Source organism: Bufo bufo, chromosome 1 (assembly GCF_905171765.1).
Source record: "Bufo bufo chromosome 1, aBufBuf1.1, whole genome shotgun sequence".
NCBI lineage: Eukaryota > Metazoa > Chordata > Amphibia > Anura > Bufonidae > Bufo > Bufo bufo.
Genome location: NC_053389.1, coordinates 87,943,351 through 87,962,267, shown reverse-complemented (window position 1 = coordinate 87,962,267; position 18,917 = coordinate 87,943,351). Strand labels below are relative to the sequence as shown.

Below are 18,917 nucleotides of genomic sequence, written 5' to 3'. Positions count from 1 at the left end.
CATCACATTATACACTGCTCGTTTCCATGGTTACTATAGAAAAAAGCACTAGCCTATGTGTGCTCCCACGGTCCTGGCCACCAAATAGGCCAGAGCTTTTTCCTATAGTGTGCAAGCACGGCCACTGCCGATGGATTGCAGGGTGATCGTAACCATGGAAACAAGACGTGTATAATGTGATGGAAAAAGGAATCCAGCCAGCAAAGGAGGCAATGTGGAGAATCACAATACATTAGTGTCTTGTATTAACTTTCTCTACATAATAAATGCTATTTGCTGAGGTGAGACAATCCCTTTAATGGGGCCGGCGGGACTTCAGGCAGCTTCTAATAATGCCAGATCCTGCAGGGAACATCGTGCCGGAGATGAGTGCTAGTGTGAAACTAGCCTAAGACATACAACACAATTCACCAAATACATGAAAACTGTGCACCATTTCATAAATTAGGTGCAACCACAGAATGCAAAACCAGACTTTTAACATGAAAATGATATATGTTCCCCTTAGACTTAAACATTTGTCTTAAAATTTGCCAAATTTATCACGGTTGCTGGTGCTGGATGATAAATCTGGTGAATTGTTAGTCTGTCTAGTTTATACCACCCATTTGTTGGTTAAGCTTCTGTCACAAATTTGTCCCAATACGCCAAAAATCTGTCCAAAAACTTTAGACCAACTCTAAGTTGGTCTAACCGGCAGCACTTTTTTTTTTTTCTTGTGGATTCAGCTTCATAATTGTATCTAAAAAGACAGACAGAAGCTGGCCACGTCCACATATCTTTTTTTTTTCAGAAAACGTTGAGGATTTCGGTAAAAGTATATATTTTTTGGCATATCTGAAAAACATTTAGTGCACAACATATTAAATGTGGGCCACTGTACAAAAAATATAAAATGGAGCCCCTCTAAGCTAATGACCAAAGGAGAAGCTCATCGTGGCACAGGTACTGAAGAGAGAGGCCACTAGGCAGGTAATCGGTACATGTTCTTGACTAATACAGGTCTTACTTCATGTCCAATGCTTTTGAATATAACTATTTGCCTGTACATTACCTAACAGGGATATATAAACCTCTAGGGGTTGGCCTATCTTGCTAGGATATGCCATCAGGATCAGATAGATGCAGGTCCCACCTCAGGGAAATGCTCCATTCTCTAGAATGGGGCCCCGAACTGAAGGGGAGCATGCTGCTCATGCACCGCGCGCTCTCTGTTCACTGCTATGGGAATTTTTTAAAAAGCTGATCGGTTGTGCCTGGCTATTTTCAGAAGACCCTTAGAAATTAATGGAGAGCAAATGCACATCCACTTCTTCCGTCACCACTGTGGGACTGCGTGTTACACTTCACTTTGGGGGGACTCATTCTGGAGATTGGAGCTGGTCCCAGAATTTCCACCCTTTATCATTATATAATTGTCCACAATTCTGTGCCGACCTGTTTTATAATATATTCTGAGTTTTTCTGATACAGGGCTTCAAATACTCTGCTGGTTGCCTTCAGCCACCAATAGGGGGAGCATAGGAGCTTACCGCCGCTGTGTTATTAGTGAGCTATATAGGAGATTTGGAGCCCTATACGAGAAAAACAAGCTATGGCTATAAAAGTATACAAAAAAATGAAAAGCCAGATAGATCCACAAATAAACAAAGGATCCCAGCAGGGGGTCCTTTGTTTATATTGCTGTGGATTGTTGTTCCTCTCCCGTGCAGCGTGCACCTGAGTGAGTGCTGGTTTCTCCATACCAAGATCCACAAATAAGACCCTGTAGAAGGAGGGCACCTTGCATCGATAAGCTTACATTCTGATGTGAATAGAACATGAGATTCATTTGGAAGGGAAGAGGTTGGAGAAGAATTGCACTATTATTAGATTATAGTGAGATGAAAAATTAAGCTTGGTTGAGGTTGAGCAGGTAGATTTTCAGGAATAATTTAAATAACTTCAGGGGTTAGGCTCTATTAGTAGAAGACAGAGCGTTCTACAGGACAAGGACAAGTCGGGTCATACATAAGGAGGAGATTATGAAAAAGGAGAACAAAAAGTAAGTGAGAGAAGGAACGGAGAGGTCATTTAGGGAGGTATTGTGAATGATGTCTGAGGACATAACAAGTAAAGCATGACTAGAACACATCATTGTACTGAGAGACCAGGAAGCATCACCTTCACAATTACTATTTCATACATTTTTTTACTTTATGGTTATTTTTCTGTTGAGTATAACTCACCTACAGATATTGAGGTGAATTTATCAAAAATAAAATATTTGGTTAGTTTTGTTTGAGTCTGCATTGGCATAATTTATCAAATAGCTCATGTTCTTTGATAAATTTCCCTAAAACTAACACTTTTGTCTAGAAAAGCTACTCCAGTTTTCCTAATCCACTTTCCTACTGGAGTGAGATTGCGATTATTTTTTTTTAAGTCTCCATGATTAATCTGGAGTGGAACTCATTAACATGGCTAGCCACACCCATATTTCAAAGCTGGAGTGAGTAGTGTAAGAATGCAAAAGTTGCCCCCTTTTGAGACTTTTTGAAGCCAGAATTCTGGAGTGAGGGCATGATAAATCAGGGCCGGCCATTGAGTTCAAGATCTTGCCTCATACACTCATACATCTTAGCTTTTATTAATAGTTGGTGAAATATCAAGGCTGTCCTAAAGATCTTCTCTTGCAGTTCCCCTTACCAGGTCACTACACAATTAGGAGGTCTACTCTCCTGATCTCCACAGGCTTTTCATGCTGCCATGTGCAATAAGAGGATCTCACACCAATCGCTTAATTGTTGGAGAGGGGTGCACAGTGGCAAGATAATGTCTGCTTAGGTTCCTAAGGACCATGACAGATGCTATCTTTTCATTTGAAAGTTTTAAATTGTGTATATCTTTTGAACACCAGCTTTTCATAGTAATCAGTGGAGAGCTGATGGGTGGTGATGCATGAGCCCAAAAGTAAGAGAGAATCTAAGAGATGCAAAGACTAGGTCTTAGCAGAAGCCGTAAAGATTGCTGAGCCAAGAACATTTCAACATAAGAAGTTCTCATGAGTCATCAGTGAATAGCTTTCGGACTTAAAGCAAACCTTTCACCTCATTTTCACTTTATAAACTAGCAACAGTACCTTATAGATCATCTTCAGTGTGTTCTTATACATCCTTGTGCCGCTTTCATGCGCTGTATCTGCCTGAAAAAATCGTCTTATAAAGTTTATCATTTCCTGCTCCAACAGTCACGCTAGAAGTCAAGGGGGTAGCCCTTCCCTCACCTCTGGCTGTACCTCCCCTGCCCTAACCCCGCCTCTATGCACTGCAATTGACAGCCGGCTCAGTCGCCGGGACCGCGCTTGTCAAGACTGCGCATGCGCCGTCCTCCTCATTCGCCGGCGAGCGACGAATGAGGAGGGCGGCGCATGCGCAGCCTTGACAAGCGCGGTCCCGGCGACTGAGCCGGCTGTCAATTACAGTGCATAGAGGCGGGGTTAGGGCAGGGGAGGTACAGCCAGAGGTGAGGGAAGGGCTACCCCCTTGACTTCTAGCGTGACTGTTGGAGCAGGAAATGATAACTTTATAAGACGATTTTTTCAGGCAGATACAGCGCATGAAAGCGGCACAAGGATGTATAAGAACACACTGAAGATGATCTATAAGGTACTGTTGCTAGTTTATAAAGTGAAAATGAGGTGAAAGGTTTGCTTTAACAGCAGGTCATTACATTTTGGCAGTGTGGGTTAACCACATGAGCCAGTTGATGAGCCACTTCAGAGCAATGTGGGACAAATCTCAGGAACCAGCTGGAGAACGATCTCCCATTATGTTCTCCTATGATGTGAACGCTCTAGTTTTTGCCATGTATTCAAAGGATCAACCAACTCTGTATTGGCTTGTTGAACCATTCGGATCTGGTACTCCTGCTTCATGCAAGGGACAGCCCTTTATTTGGGGCCTTTTCCTTCTTGCTGATGTTTCAAGCCACATAGTATAATGTTCTATCATATGCCACAAGTAGGGTTTGTTTATGCAGCTTTTCCATTTAGCTTTATTAATATCATGTAGAGTATAAACATATGTTTTATATTCTTACTTCAGGCTGTAAATCCATCTATAATCCAGCAATACTTAAAATCACCTGTCAGCAGTTTGTCTTTTTTGTCCAGCCGCCTCTCTGCATGTTTGCCGTGCTGCGGCCACATCTCCTGCCCATCCCAATTATAGTGAATAGGGCCGGGCCGGACTTCCGGTAGCAGACGTGTTCATTAGTACAGATCCAGCAGGCTGTTCCCCTGCCGGGACACCCTGCAAGACAAGCCTAACACTAATGTAAAATAAGCCTTATTCTGCTGATTAAAATGATGCCCGTGTTGTAAAAATAGCTCCGGCAGAGGTATAGAGGCCGCCCCTCATATTGCACTGATTCCTTTATATTGCCCAAAGACTAAGGGGGAGATTTATCAAAACTGCAACCAGTCAAATTCAACCTTTCATTTTCTAGCAAAGCTCTGAAAAATCAAAGGTGGGATCTGATTGGTGGCCATGGGCAACTAAGCCAGTGGTCCTTTACACTGGTTTTGATAAATCTCGCCCTAAATGTTTTTTTTCCTTAAGAACACTGCAATCGGTAGGATCAAGCCTGCTAGACAGTAAGTCTGGTTTAATAGGATTCATCCTGCTGAGAGGCTCTTTAATGGAGCTGTGGGGTTTGCAAAACCCAATGTCAACTACCCTATTGCATTCTGAGGGAAGTCTCCATTAATTGGCCAGTGTAAACGAAGATGTCTCTCAAACTGGTGGACCTATCCCACCTATGCATTATATGGACAGCCAGTTCCTTCTAATGGGCTCAGTGTAATGCTTTACTACATGGTGCATGGTGTCCAACAGATTACAGCAGATTGCTGAGGTTCAGCAGTAGGACACCTTGTGATTGCTTATTTGTCTTGTATTTTTCTTATTTTTCTTGTATGGCGCTGGTGGACGTGACTTAAGAAAAGTAGACATATTAGGTATCTCCGCGTCCGTATCCACCGGATCTATAAAAATATCACATGACCTAACCCCTCAGGTGAACACCGTCAAAAAAATAAAATCGGCTAAAGAAAAAAGAAATTTGTCACCTTACATCACAAAAAGTGTAATACCAAGCGATCAAAAAGTCATACACACCCCAAAATAGTACCAATCAAACCTTCATCTCATCCCACAAAAATGAGACCCTACCTAAGACAATCGCCCAAAAAAATACAAAAAACTAGGGCTCTCAGAATATGGAGACACTGAAACATTTTTATTTTTTATTTAAAAATGCTATTATTGTGTAAAACATAAATAAATAAAAAGGCATACATACAGTTACAAGAAAAAGTATGTGTGTGAACCCTTTGGAATGATATGGATTTCTGCACAAATTGGTCATAAAATGTGATCTGATCTTCATCTAAGTCACAACAATAGACAATCACAGTCTGCTTAAACTAATAACACACAAAGAATTAAATGTTACCATGTTTTTATTGAACACACCATGTAAACATTCACAGTGCAGGTGGAAAAAGTATGTGAACCCTTGGATTTAATAACTGGTTGAACCTCCTTTGGCAGCAATAACTTCAACCAAACGTTTCCTGTAGTTGCAGATCAGACGTGCACAACGGTCAGGAGTAATTCTTGACCATTCCTCTTTACAGAACTGTTTCAGTTCAGCAATATTCTTGGGATGTCTGGTGTGAATCGCTTTCTTGAGGTCATGACTCCAACTGGGCCTCTCCAGAAGGCGTATTTTCTTCTGTTTAAGCCATTCTGTTGTTGATTTACTTCTATGCTTTGGGTCGTTGTCCTGTTGCAACACCCATCTTCTGTTGAGCTTCAGCTAGTGGACAGATGGCCTTAAGTTCTCCTGCAAAATGTCTTGATAAACTTGGGAATTTATTTTTCCTTCGATTATAGCAATCCGTCCAGGCCCTGACGCAGAAAAGCCGCCCCAAACCATGATGCCCTCACCACCATACTTCACAGTTGGGATGAGGTTTTGAGGTTGGTGTGCTGTGCCTCTTTTTCTCCACACATAGTGTTGTGTGTTTCATACAAACAACTCAACTTTGGTTTCATCTGTCCACAGAATATTTTGCCAGTACTGCTGTGGAACATCCAGGTGCTCTTGTGCAAACTGTAAACGTGCAGCAATGTTTTTTTTGGACAGCAGTGGCTTCCTCTGTGGTATCCTCCCATGAAATCCATTCTTGTTTAGTGTTTTACGTATCGTAGATTCGCTAACAGGGATGTTAGCATATGCCAGAGACTTTTGTAAGTCTTTAGCTGACACTCTAGGATTCTTCTTCACCTCATTGAGCAGTCTGCACTGTGCTCTTGCAGTCATCTTTACAGGACGGCCACTCCTAGGGAGAGTAGCAGCAGTGCTGAACTTTTTCCATTTATAGACAATTTGTCTTACCGTGGACTGATGAACAGCAAGGCTTTTGGAGATACTTTTATAACCCTTTCCAGCTTCATGCAAGTCAACACTTCTTAATCGTAGGTCTTCTGAGAGCTCTTTTGTGCGAGGCATCATTCACATCAGGCAATGCTTCTTGTGAAAAGCAAACCCAGAACTGGTGTGTGTTTTTTATAGGGCAGGGCAGCTGTAACCAACACCTCCAATCTCATCTCATTGATTGGACTCCAGTTGGCCGACACCTCACTCCAATTAGCTCTTGGAGATGTCATTAGTCTAGGGGTTCACATACTTTTTCCACCTGCACTGTGAATGTTTACATGGTGTGTTCAATAAAAACATGGTAACATTTAATTCTTTGTGTGTTATTAGTTTAAGCAGACTGTGATTGTCTATTGTTGTGACTTAGATGAAGATCAGATCACATTTTATGACCAATTTGTGCAGAAATCCATATCGTTCCAAAGGGTTCACATACTTTTTCTTGCAACTGTATTAGGTATCGTGTGCCACGTTGGTAACAACCTGCTCTATAAAAATAGCACATGATCTAACCTGTCAGATGAACATTGTAAATAACAAAAAAAAAAACTGTGCCAAACAGCTATTTTTTGTTACCTTGCCTCACAAAAAGTGTAATATAGAGCAACCAAAAATCATATGTACCCTAAAATAGTACCAACAAAACTGCCACCTTATCCTGTAGTTTTCAAAATGGGGTAACTTTTTTGGACTTTCTACTCTAGGGGTGCATCAGGGGGTCTTCAAATGGGACATGACAAGTTAAAATTATCCCAGTGAAATCTGTCTTCCAAAAACCATATGGAACTCCTTTCCTTCTGCGCCCTGCTGTGTGCCCGTACAGCAGTTTACGACCACATATGGGGTGTTTCTGTAAACTACAGAATCAGTGTAATAAATATTGAATTTTGTTTGGCTGTTAACCCTTGCGTTGTTACTGGAAAAAATTGATTAAAATGGGAAATCTGCCAAAAAAGTAAAATTCTGAAATTTTATCTACATTTTCCCCTTAATTTTTGTGGAACACCTAAAGGTTTAAGAAAGTTTGTAAAAATCAGTTTGGAATACCTTGAGGGGTGTAGTTTATAAAATGGGGCCATTTCTGGGTGGTTTCTATTATGTAAGCCCCAGAAAGTGACTTTAGACCTGAACTGGTCCTTAAAAAGTGGGTTTTGGAAATTTTTGGGAAAATGTCAAGATTTGCTTCTAAACTTCTAAGCCTTCTAACGTCCCAAAAAAAGAAAATGTAATTTATAAAATGATCCAACTATTAAGAAGACATATGGGAAATGTAAAATACTAACTATTTTAGGAGGTATCACTATCTGTTTTTAAAGCAGAGAAATAAAGCAGACCACAATGAGGCCAGAAAGTGAAAGCCAGAACCTGTAGAAGCAGCTGGTGCAGTGGATCTGACCCTTGAGGAAGCCAGACTGCGCCGGCGATACGCGTTTGGCATCTCTCATGGTTTTTCAGATCCACTGCACCAGCTGCTTTTACAGGTTCTGGCTTTCACTTTCTGACCTCATTGTGGTCTGCTTTCATTTATTAGTGGCCATACCTTATTTCACATTGTCTATATGCAGTCTACAGGTTGATATTGTGCATAGCTGGTATTTATCTCATGTCCTGATTTGTGGATTCTGTTAGTGTCGGTTTTATTCTGTCACCGACACGCTGTTCATATTGTATAAACAATTTTAATGTGTCTGTCTGTTTTAGTTGTCAAATAAACTTTATACATAAACTTTTACTCATGGTCATTGTTGGATGTGCATTTATAGGGTGGGTCTTTTGACTCTTCCTTGAGTCTATCTTGTCTTAAAAGCGTTTTAAAGTTATCACCACATAAAGTGACACATGTCAGATTTGCAAAAAATGTCCTGGTCCTTAAGGGGTTAAAGAGCAGCTCATGTTTTTATTGACCTTATAATCGTTTTATTGGTTATGCCAATGGAGGCTTCTGTGTCCAACATTAATAGAGGATATTAACCTAAGCAGTTGTACCAGTACTTTTGAAGAAGATGACTGAGGATGATTCATTGATAGCCCCCCCTCCACCCTTGTGACATATAATCATGATGATAAGCCTTTTAGATGGCCTAACTGATATGTACACAGCACAATGGATTGCAGTGTAAGAGAAAAACTAGACCTTATCCAAGGTTCGATCTCCAGGCGATGGTTGGAAGGCATTTGGAAGCTTATAACACTCCAGATTTTTTGCACCATCAAAAACCTCATTGATTTATGTGTTGATGTCTTCAGTATGCTTGGGATTTGTGCATTAAGGCAGAACGATTGCTTTTTGTTAAACTAGTTACTGTCTCATGAGACGGGGGTGCTGCCATTATGAAGAAGCCTCAGACATCATATTTATTATATTAATGTGTAATCCATTTATGACAGCACATGCCACCCGTAGGCAATCATAAGCACCACCGCTATTGTTCACATGATATAATCTGTATCACATGGTAGAGCACAAAGTGTAGATAGCTTAATAAACCAGAAATGTATAGTGTGATGATGGTCTGCAGGCAACTGCTTGGAACTCAACACGTGTGTTATTACTGGAGCGGTCCCAACACTAAGTGGATTATTCTATAATTAGATTATATTAACAGATTGTTATTTAATGTGGCTTCCTTGAAGGATTGTAGAGTAGACAGATCTTACAGATCCTTATGGGAACATGTTGAGCAGTCAGACAGTAACACTCTTCTATCGATGGTCATGGACTTGGCCATTGTGGGTGCCTCAAGACTTGTAGAGCAGTGTTCTAAACTCCAATCCTCAGGGCCCACCTACCAGTCATGATTTAAGAAAATCCCACAGAATGAACACCTGTGGTAAGTCCTGATGCACTGACACTAATTATATCACCCTCTCAATACTAAGGAAATCCTGAAAACATGTCTGGCAGGTGGGGCCTGAGGACTGGAGTTGAAGTGACATTATGAACCATTGCTGGTCCCTGAATCGGGGGGAAGAGTTTTTTACCTGTGGACTTCTATCTATCAAACAATGGATGAGATAGGACAGCGGTCTGCTAACAAGTGACTGTGGGTGGGATGGTGTCAGGAGTAAGCACCCCTGGGAATGTTCCCATTTAGTTTGAGCTGGATTTCAGCATGTTATCTCATAGGAGTCATCGATTGAAACGTTATCGAATGATCTTCTACATTAAATTTCCATAGTGAATACAGACGTGTATTTTCATTGTATGTAACCTTACAGGCTGTGGGCACCCTTGGGGATGTTTTTGTTTACTTAATTGCATGTTGCAGCTTTTATGTTTCACAGTGCATAACAGTCTGCAGAATGCCATTCACATCTCCAGTTCCTCTCTCTCCTCACCTGGATGATCTTCTAAGCTTATTGATCATAAAATAAAATTTGAACTTTGATTTGGTCATGAATTATCTTAGACGATAGTTTAAGAGAAGACAGAGACTGGAGAGTGAGCTATCAGATGAGCCCAGAGCGGTGTCCATAGCCTTTAACATTTTCTAAGGGACTGATTTGTGCTAATGTAATCATGCTTGGGGAGATACAGAACTGCTCAATATTAGCAATCCTAAGGATAGATTCACATGTGGGTTTGTGTGCGACAGATCCGCAGCATTGTGCTGTAGCAGCAAAGTGGATGTGATTTTAAGAAATCTCATCAACACAGAAAAAAAAAAAATCTTCAGCATCAATTGCCCAACAGTGCAGAATTTCATAGCATGTTAATTTGTTCCTTTGCAATGCATAGGATGATATCTGGGCCAAATCTTTATCAAAATCCTCAACATATCTGCATGGAATCTGCTGTGAAAAATCTGCCCTGTGGGGTCGGTTAGCCATTTCACTATACACTCACCTAAAGAATTATTAGGAACACCTGTTCTATTTCTCATTAATGCAATTATCTAGTCAACCAATCACATGGCAGTTGCTTCAATGCATTTAGGGGGGTGGTCCTGGTCAAGACAATTTCCTGAACTCCAAACTGAATCTCAGAATGGGAAAGAAAGATGATTTAAGCAATTTTGAGCGTGGCATGGTTGTTGGTGCCAGACGGGCCGGTCTGAGTATTTCACAATCTGCTCAGTTACTGGGATTTTCATGCACAACCATTTCTAGGGTTTACAAAGAATGGTGTGAAAAGGGAAAAACATCCAGTATGCGGCAGTCCTGTGGGCAAAAATACCTTGTGGATGCTAGAGGTCAGAGGAGAATGGGCCGACTGATTAAAACTGATAGAAGAGCAACGTTGACTGAAATAACCACTCGTTACAACCGAGGTATGCAGCAAATCACTTGTGAAGCCACAACACGCAGCAACCTTGAGGCGGATGGGCTACAACAGCAGAAGACCCCACCGGGTACCACTCATCTCCACTACAAATAGGAAAAAGAGGCTACAGTTTGCACGAGCTCACGAAAATTGGACTGTTGAAGACTGGAAAAATGTTGCCTGGTCTGATCAGTCTCGATTTCTGTTGAGACATTCAAATGGTAGAGTCCGAATTTGGCGTAAACAGAATGAGAACATGTATCCATCCTCTGATGGCTACTTCCAGCAGGATAATGCACCATGTCACAAAGCTTGAATCATTTCAAAGTGGTTTCTTGAACATGACAATGAGTTCACTGTACTAAAATGGCCCCCACAGTCACCAGATCTCAACCCAATAGAGCATCTTTGGGATGTGGTGGAACGGGAGCTTCGTGCCCTGGATGTGCATCCCTCAAATCTCCATCAACTGCAAGATGCTATCCTATCAATATGGGCCAATATTTCTAAAGAATGCTATCAGCACCTTGTTGAATCAATGCCACGTAGAATTAAGGCAGTTCTGAAGGCAAAAGGGGGTCCAACACCGTATTAGTATGGTGTTCCTAATAATTCTTTAGGTGAGTGTATATGCTGCAAGAAGAAGGATAATCCTCCCTTACATATATAGCCACAATTCACAGGAGTGTTTTCTGTTGGTTCCTTTGTGATATGTTGGGACCCATAAAAATGGGTGCACCTGAAAGACAAAAATAAATGTATTTGGACTTTCAGATTTTCATGTCTTTTTCTCATTATTTTTTTTTTGCACCTCAGATACCACCATATGTCATTTTCCACTGTGAATTTAAAAGGTTGCATTTCACTTCTCAATTATCCCTCCTGTGTCCACTCTTTAGTTTCCAGGAGATTGCTGCAGTGTTTCTATGAGAACTGAATGGCAATAAGGTGTAAATAGCCCTCAATAAACATCTGCGTCATCCATAGCTTTTTACAGTCTGCTCTTCCTGCAGATAAACCTCTTCCCCTCCTTTTCTGAAACATCAATATTCCTTTTTCTGAAATTATTGAATTCTTTTGTTTGCCTGTGTTTTACATTGCTTTAAACACAAGTTCAAATCAGTTCCTTTTATTGAACAAGCTCAAACACTTGAAAGCTAATATCTGGAGAGTTTGAATTGTAAGCACATATTTTAGGCTAAAACATTGAATTTCCATAGGAAAAGTGATATTGGCTAGTGCTTTTGACCATCAACCTACTTTACAATCTTCTTTTTAGAATTCTAACAATGATAATCTTCTTGAAGAGAATATCTGTTTAATTCTGTCTGCAATCAGCCACCACTAGAGGGAGCTTGCTGCAGACTGCTCGCATGGAAATCAATAATGAATCAGTTTGCAATGAGCTCCCCTACTGGTGGCTGTACTGTATTAAAAGTTACCAAGCATGACAGTAAACTACTTTAAATTCAAAAAGACCCTTTATGGCCCAGAATATCCTCTTAATATTTTCATTTTCAATAGCCATGGGCTATCATAATTCTGTTTCTGGCCTATTAACATTGAACAATAAAAGTTAATTTTTCTATCTTTAAAATTAATTTATTTGTGTGTGTTCTCCACACTCTCCATTATTTCACTGTTTATTGATATATAAATATATACATTGTAAGTCATTACTAGAAATAGGGCTGACTTATCCATTTTTCCATCGTAAATTAAGATGTCATGTTTCGTATGAAGATACAAATAGCTACAAACTGAAATAGAGGAGATGGTATGAATATTATATCACTATATAGTAACAATCTCTAGTCTTATAACATCCAGAAGATATAATAATATAAAATATAACTAAGTGCAATCTGAGCTCTTTTAATATCACAAAGAGCACTTTTTGTTCTATATAAATTAATTTTAAAGATTGAACAATAAAAGTAAATTTTTCTATGTTAATAGGCCAGAAACAGAATTATGATAGCCCATGGGTATTGAAAATGAAAATATTAAGACAGTAAACTCTATACTTACTGCCAGGTACCCATATCGCGCTCTCTATCTGTCTATCTACGTGTCTAATCTCAATAACCTCAATTTATATATTGCCTTTACATTTTTTTTTTACAAACACCCTTTTTCCCTTTATTTTTATAAAACTCTTTTATTTGTTAATGATAAATGATATCTGGTTGTATTTTGTAAAATTAAATAATAGGGTATTTGCACTGATTGTCAAACCTTCACCCAAGAGAATAGTTTAACTCATGGCAGGACTCCCACACATTCCTTTCTAGAAATAGTTGAACAAAAACTTAGTGAAAAACATAATTAAGAGGCCCGGTTTGTGGCTCATTTAGTAATCAAGCAAATTATTTTCCATAATGGTTCATGCCATTGACTTAAATGGTAAGCACGCCCCTGGAATCCATGTATTAGTACAGGATAATACTGCGGCTTTTCTTTTGTTCATTTTTTTTTTTATAAATGCATTCATCTGTGATCAAGATATGTAGAAGCTTTCTAACCAAAAAGAATGTATACATAAAATTAATTAACAACCCTGTAAAAATACAGCCTTGAATGAGGCCAAGGTTTTCTTTTCATGGTTCATTGAATTGGGATTCTTCATAACAACCTTAGCAGTGAGTGAATTTAATATTTTATTCTCCTCGTCCCCTGTCTTTCTGTTCTCCTTTCCTTTATTTCCTTACATTTCCACCACAGTTTCCACTCCTTTTCACCATTCCTAATGATTATTAATTGTGCCTCACCTTTGAGTAAAAATAGACCTCCTGTTATTCTTGTCGCCCTGGTGGTTACGCCGGTGCCGGTATGGTCGCTGCATGGCTGCATAATTCAGTTTTTCTTGGCAATTTTACTACTTCTACCTGTGGGGGAGTGACAGCCGAAAGGATTACCCATACTGGCTGCCACTTTGAAGCCCAGACCTGGAGATTGCTTGCACTGTACATAAGAAATGTATATAGCAAAGGTCCACATACTCTAGATCCTGTAGAGGTAGAATGGGTAACTGCTTGTAGATTCAGAGTTTGTGACTGCTCTTTAAATCTCCCCAGGTCTTTATTTTTTACTTAGTATTTTCATGTAATGTAAGTTTCATAGCTGCACCTGTCAAAAACAGGACAGAGATAAGTCAGTAGTTGTGTTACAGGACTGATAGGTAAGCTTCTTATCATTCCAATGTACAGTGTTCATTTTAGGACATGGTCAGATATCATTGTCAAGTATCCGAATAATGCCAGTGTGACATCTGACCCTGACTCTGACACCTCGTCTTCATAGGTCAGGGTCAAAGTGAGAATGAGTTTAAGATATACTGTGTATTTATATGCTAAATAACACAACCAAGAAAATCCTTCAGTTTGCTGTCTGAAGTGTTAGCTCAGTGGTTTAGACATTTGCCTCGCATGCAGTGTTCTTGGGTTCAAAGCCCCTATCAGTCTTTAGAGAAAATTTACATTTTATTGAGACCTAGAAAAGAGACTTTTAGGATTACTGTGTATTTGTCTTTTGAATGACATATCTAGAGAAAATCACTACCTGACAATAGGTAGACCTGTAGCTTACTGCTGGACAAGAAAAAAAAAGAGCTTTTTTTTTTTTACATAAAACATATGACAAAGAGTACTGTAAGTAGTCATTTATTTTATTTTATTAAAGAGTACATGAGCACCACTATAGTAAGGGGGCACTAATTTACTGTATCTTTATCTAATTACAGGTGACTGAGGGCTATTTTGTTTTCTGTTGTCTTGAAAGAGTCACTGTACAATACAATAATGTATTCTTATTTCTTAGGAAGGAGTCTGATTATCAGATCTGTAAATCACTTTATTGAAATTATTTGTCGGCATCCACGCAAACATAAGCTGCATAGATATGACCACTAGGGGTCTCACTAGTCCACTGTGGTTAGGCATGGTCCAGCTCTCCCAGCAAATACAAGCAGGAGGAAGTGTGGGCGTGTTCTGGAATAGCTGATGAGGAGACTTGCCAGATTCACTGCCTCTTCACAGCAAACCAACTTATCTTACTGTAAGTCTGCTCTCCCTCCGCTATCTTACACGTCTTATACATTGATTCACATCTCTCAAGTGTGTATGCAGTTCCATATTAGCAAGAATCACTATTTTTCTGGTAGTTTTGAAAACTGTCTAGTCATGCTGTTTTTACTGTATAGCTTCCTCTAATTTGTTGTGCAGTTGCAATAATAGGCATTTTAGGCATTTTACCATTTAGGAGATACAGCATGCCTACCTACTGTCCCTCTTTCACTTTTTGCAACGTGAAAAAGTTGTCCGAGTTCAGCTCTGAGCCCCTGTATTCACTCATATAGCCTGTATAAGTGGAGCATCAGAGCTCCCCCCTGCACTGCATAGCGCAGGACAAGGGCTTTTTCTTTACTACTGGTGACGTACTGGCATTGAGCCCAGTGATGTCACTGTCACGAATGGGCGATCTACAGCGCTGCCCTAGGTTGTTTTAGAGCCTGGGTGTCAGGGCGGGGAATGGGGGAAACCCCCCACCATACAATGTAAGAAGGACAATGGTAGCAACTAGGCCAGGATGCCGGGATCAGGGAGCAGGTCACCTCCTATTGCATCCCTAATCCTCTCCCTAACTCCTAATCGTTTGGGCGGACCCTGATGGTGGGACGGCTCATACCCTAGATACCTAATATCCTGAGTCGCCCTGGAAATCCCTCACTTAGGAGTAGGGGAGAGACAACCTGTTCATCCACAACATGGGGGAACAGGAGTCTCTAAAGGCCTAGAAGCAGGGAAAGGGAAACACATACAGCTAAGGAGATGGCAGGTAAGCAAAACCAATAACACACTTACCTGCCACAGACACACAGACTGGAACCTGTGCACAAGAGCTGGTGTCCACACCAACATTAAAGGACACAGCACACACCACAAACCACACAGGAACCCAGGACACTATAGCTGCAATAACATGAAACAGGGGAATGTCTAGAAAACATGACACCAAACGCCACCAGACATGTAACACCAAGCTAGACATATAAACACCCTGAACATAACCCACTCCATACAAATAGGGACAGGAAGGGAAGGAGACACCGGAGTGACATTGAACATCTATGACCACAAGGGTTGCCCTCACTGGAAAGACGGTAAAGCCAGGAGCCGTGAACCACCAGCACACACTAAGCCTGGAGGAACACTCAGCTACAGGCTTCCAACATATTATAACCAAAATAATCCTTTTGAAAAAGTTGAGCGAAACGCGCGTCGGAGTGCGCTCACCGAGGCTCTAAGGTTTGTTCCCTATTATACTTTTTAGACTGGTGTTTTACATGCCTGTTGTGGTTATTTGGGTGTCGGAAGGATGTGGCACAACAGTGTGTCCTAAGACTTAGACATCATGCTCACACACTATGTTCATTAACCATTTCAATTTGACTGGCATGGCATCACCTGTATGACCACTTTTGTGCACGTTTCCCTTTGCCTGTGGGTGAGATTTTATCTCTGTACAGCTTATTCAAGTCATTGGGAGGTGTGCACTAAGGGGGTACAGCGATCCGGTGTAGCCTTGGTAGGGCGCTGAGTCGTAGCGCCATATTTATTATTGTCTATTTGGTTGTCCTTTATGTGACTATTTAATAAAAAAAAAAATGTTATTCATGTATATGTGTGTTCTCATCTATTGGATTTGTTGAGGCTTCCAACATAGACTAAAGAGCCCAAGCAGCCACACCCACAAACACACAACCCAGTGTTCACAAAACACTAGGAAGGGAGTTAACCCTTCCAACAACAGACAGAGGAAGGAAGCCACTTAAAGGGGAAGTGCACACACAAGCAAACTAAGCCACACGTTACCACCGGCAACAGCATGCGTGGCAACCATGTCACGGCAATCACCCAGAAGGCCGAGACCCTGCCACCGCATGCTCTCACAGCAACACGTTGCCGCGGGCAACCGCAAGTGTGGCAACAGTGTCACAGCGTACACCATAGGCCGTGACACTGGGGCAGTACTGTAGACTGCCGATTTGTGCCAGTGACATCACCGGGCTCACTGCTAGGTGGAAGTCTCTACCTAGCATACTCATGTGAAGCCTTTTAAGACCTGTGTGTAAAATGGCAGTAACTATCCCTTATGGTTTTTTGATTTTTGTTGCACTTCTGAAGCAGTATTGATGTGATGTGTAGCAAAACCCTAAGGGTAATGTCACATCTGTGACAGGTCCCAGAAGGTCTGAAAGATTATCTACCCAATAGTGATCTGACAGCCTCTTTCGGTTTCACTTTGTCTGTGTGTTGCTGGTATGTCCACACCTCCTGTTCAGGTGTGGATCATGTGACCTTTAACTCGCCCTATTTAGTCTGACTTTTCCCATCACTCCTTGCTTGGGATAGCTTCATTTGGTCTTGGAAGAGCTGGTGTGGTTCATGTTGAAGTCCTGTTCATCCTTCATCCTCTGAAGTTAAGTGTTCCGCTTGTCGTGTTTTGTATTTCCCCCCTCCGGTTGTTTACTAGGCCTCAGTGAGACGCTAGTTCCTTCACCAGGGAAGGAACAGGTGGTCTCTGCCCTGTCATTATCTTTAGGGCATCTGAGGGTCACCAGGGTTTTCTAGGTTCCCGTGTATGGGTATCTCTACCATCGAGAGGTGCCTATACGGATAGGAGTTAGGGCCAGGAGCAGGATTTTATAGGTGGTGACCCTTTTCCTTCCCTAGCAGTGAGGCCTAGTCTCTTTCCTCTTCCTTCTTGATTGTCTTTTGGTGTTCTCCCCTACTACATCCGTGACAGGTAAATGCACACTATCAGGTTTGCGTGAGGATTTTCTGTGCCAATTTAAATGCGGAAAATCTGCACCATAGGTCATGTACATTGTATTCTATGAGAATTTGAAATTCTCATGCACAAGATGAGGAGTTTTTCTGTGCGGATTTTGACCTGCGATGCAGCTTTCAAAATCCGCATCATGTCAATTTATTTTATTTTTCTGACCAGATTTTCTCCATTCACTTCAGTAGGGAGAGTAAAATCTGCATCAAATCCGCACCAATTGATGCGTATTGACCGCATGGATTTCCCTACGAACATCTGCGGATTTCAGTGCGGATTGTCCGCACATATATCCTGAATGTGGGCATTTACCCTTAAGCTGGGTTTACATATAGTATTTAAAGAGCCTTTGGAGTTCTTTTTTTTTACTGATGATCTATTCTCTGGATAGATCATCTGTTTGAGAAGGCAGCGGTGCTCCAGGAGCACCACGGCCTCCTTTCTGTTTCCCTCAGGCCCATTTACATCACAACTAGTATCGCTGGCCTCGGTGCGGCTAAGCTCCATTCCAGTGAACTTGGCGTAGCCGCACCCAGGCCAGTGATGCTAGTTATGGGCCTGCGGTAAACAGTGAGAAGGCCGCGGCTCTCCTGGAGCATTTCCTTGCTTCGATTGCTCCCCTTTGTCATGCTACATTGCTGCGCTAGCCTGTGTGTGTTTGAGCTGGTGATGCTCTGAGCTTCACATCACTATGCTAGTCAGAGACTTCCTTCCTCCAAAACAGCCTAGCGCAGTGCTATAGACTACCCATTTGTGCTGGTGATGTAGCCAGGTTCTCTGCCTAGCATAGTGATGTGAAGCCAGGTACGTCACCGGCTCAAAACAAACACATGCTTGCAAATGCTCCAATGCTCCTCTAATATATATAGTAAAAGGATAAAAAAAAAAAAAAATAAAGCTTATATCTGGGTTCAGCCCTGAACCTTGAAAACCCATTTAACACACAGTGAGAAACCATAATAAAGCACAAGTGCCATACAACATCATTCCACAGAAAGCAAGAAATGTGTATTGCATTTAATAATGCATTTAATAATGCATTGTAAACTATTATCTTAAAAAATGACAAAAAACCCAAGAACACTGCATGTGAGGCAAATGTCTAAACCTCGAGCTATTGCTTCAGACAGCAAACTGAAGGATTTTCTTGGTTGTGTGATTTAGCATATAAATACACAGTATATCTATAACTCATTATCACTTTGACCCTTACCTATGAAGACAAGATGTCAGGGTCAGGTGTCACACTGGCATTATTCTGATACTTGACAATGATATCTGACCATGTCCTAAAATGAACACTATACCAATTGTGGCAAAC

At 41.1% G+C, this 18,917-nt stretch overlaps 1 protein-coding gene and 1 long non-coding RNA gene across 6 annotated transcripts in view; both read left to right on the top strand.

Moving 5' to 3' along the window:
* Window positions 1-18,917, top strand: part of NCAM1 (neural cell adhesion molecule 1) — a 393,444-nt gene that overhangs the window by 198,768 nt on the left and 175,759 nt on the right. The gene's annotated exons all lie outside the window — the stretch shown is intronic.
* LOC120997017 lies at window positions 7,240-17,914 on the top strand. The gene is made up of 3 exons (XR_005778033.1): window positions 7,240-7,250; window positions 14,688-14,692; window positions 17,789-17,914. It is a non-coding gene; the product is annotated as an uncharacterized LOC120997017 (long non-coding RNA).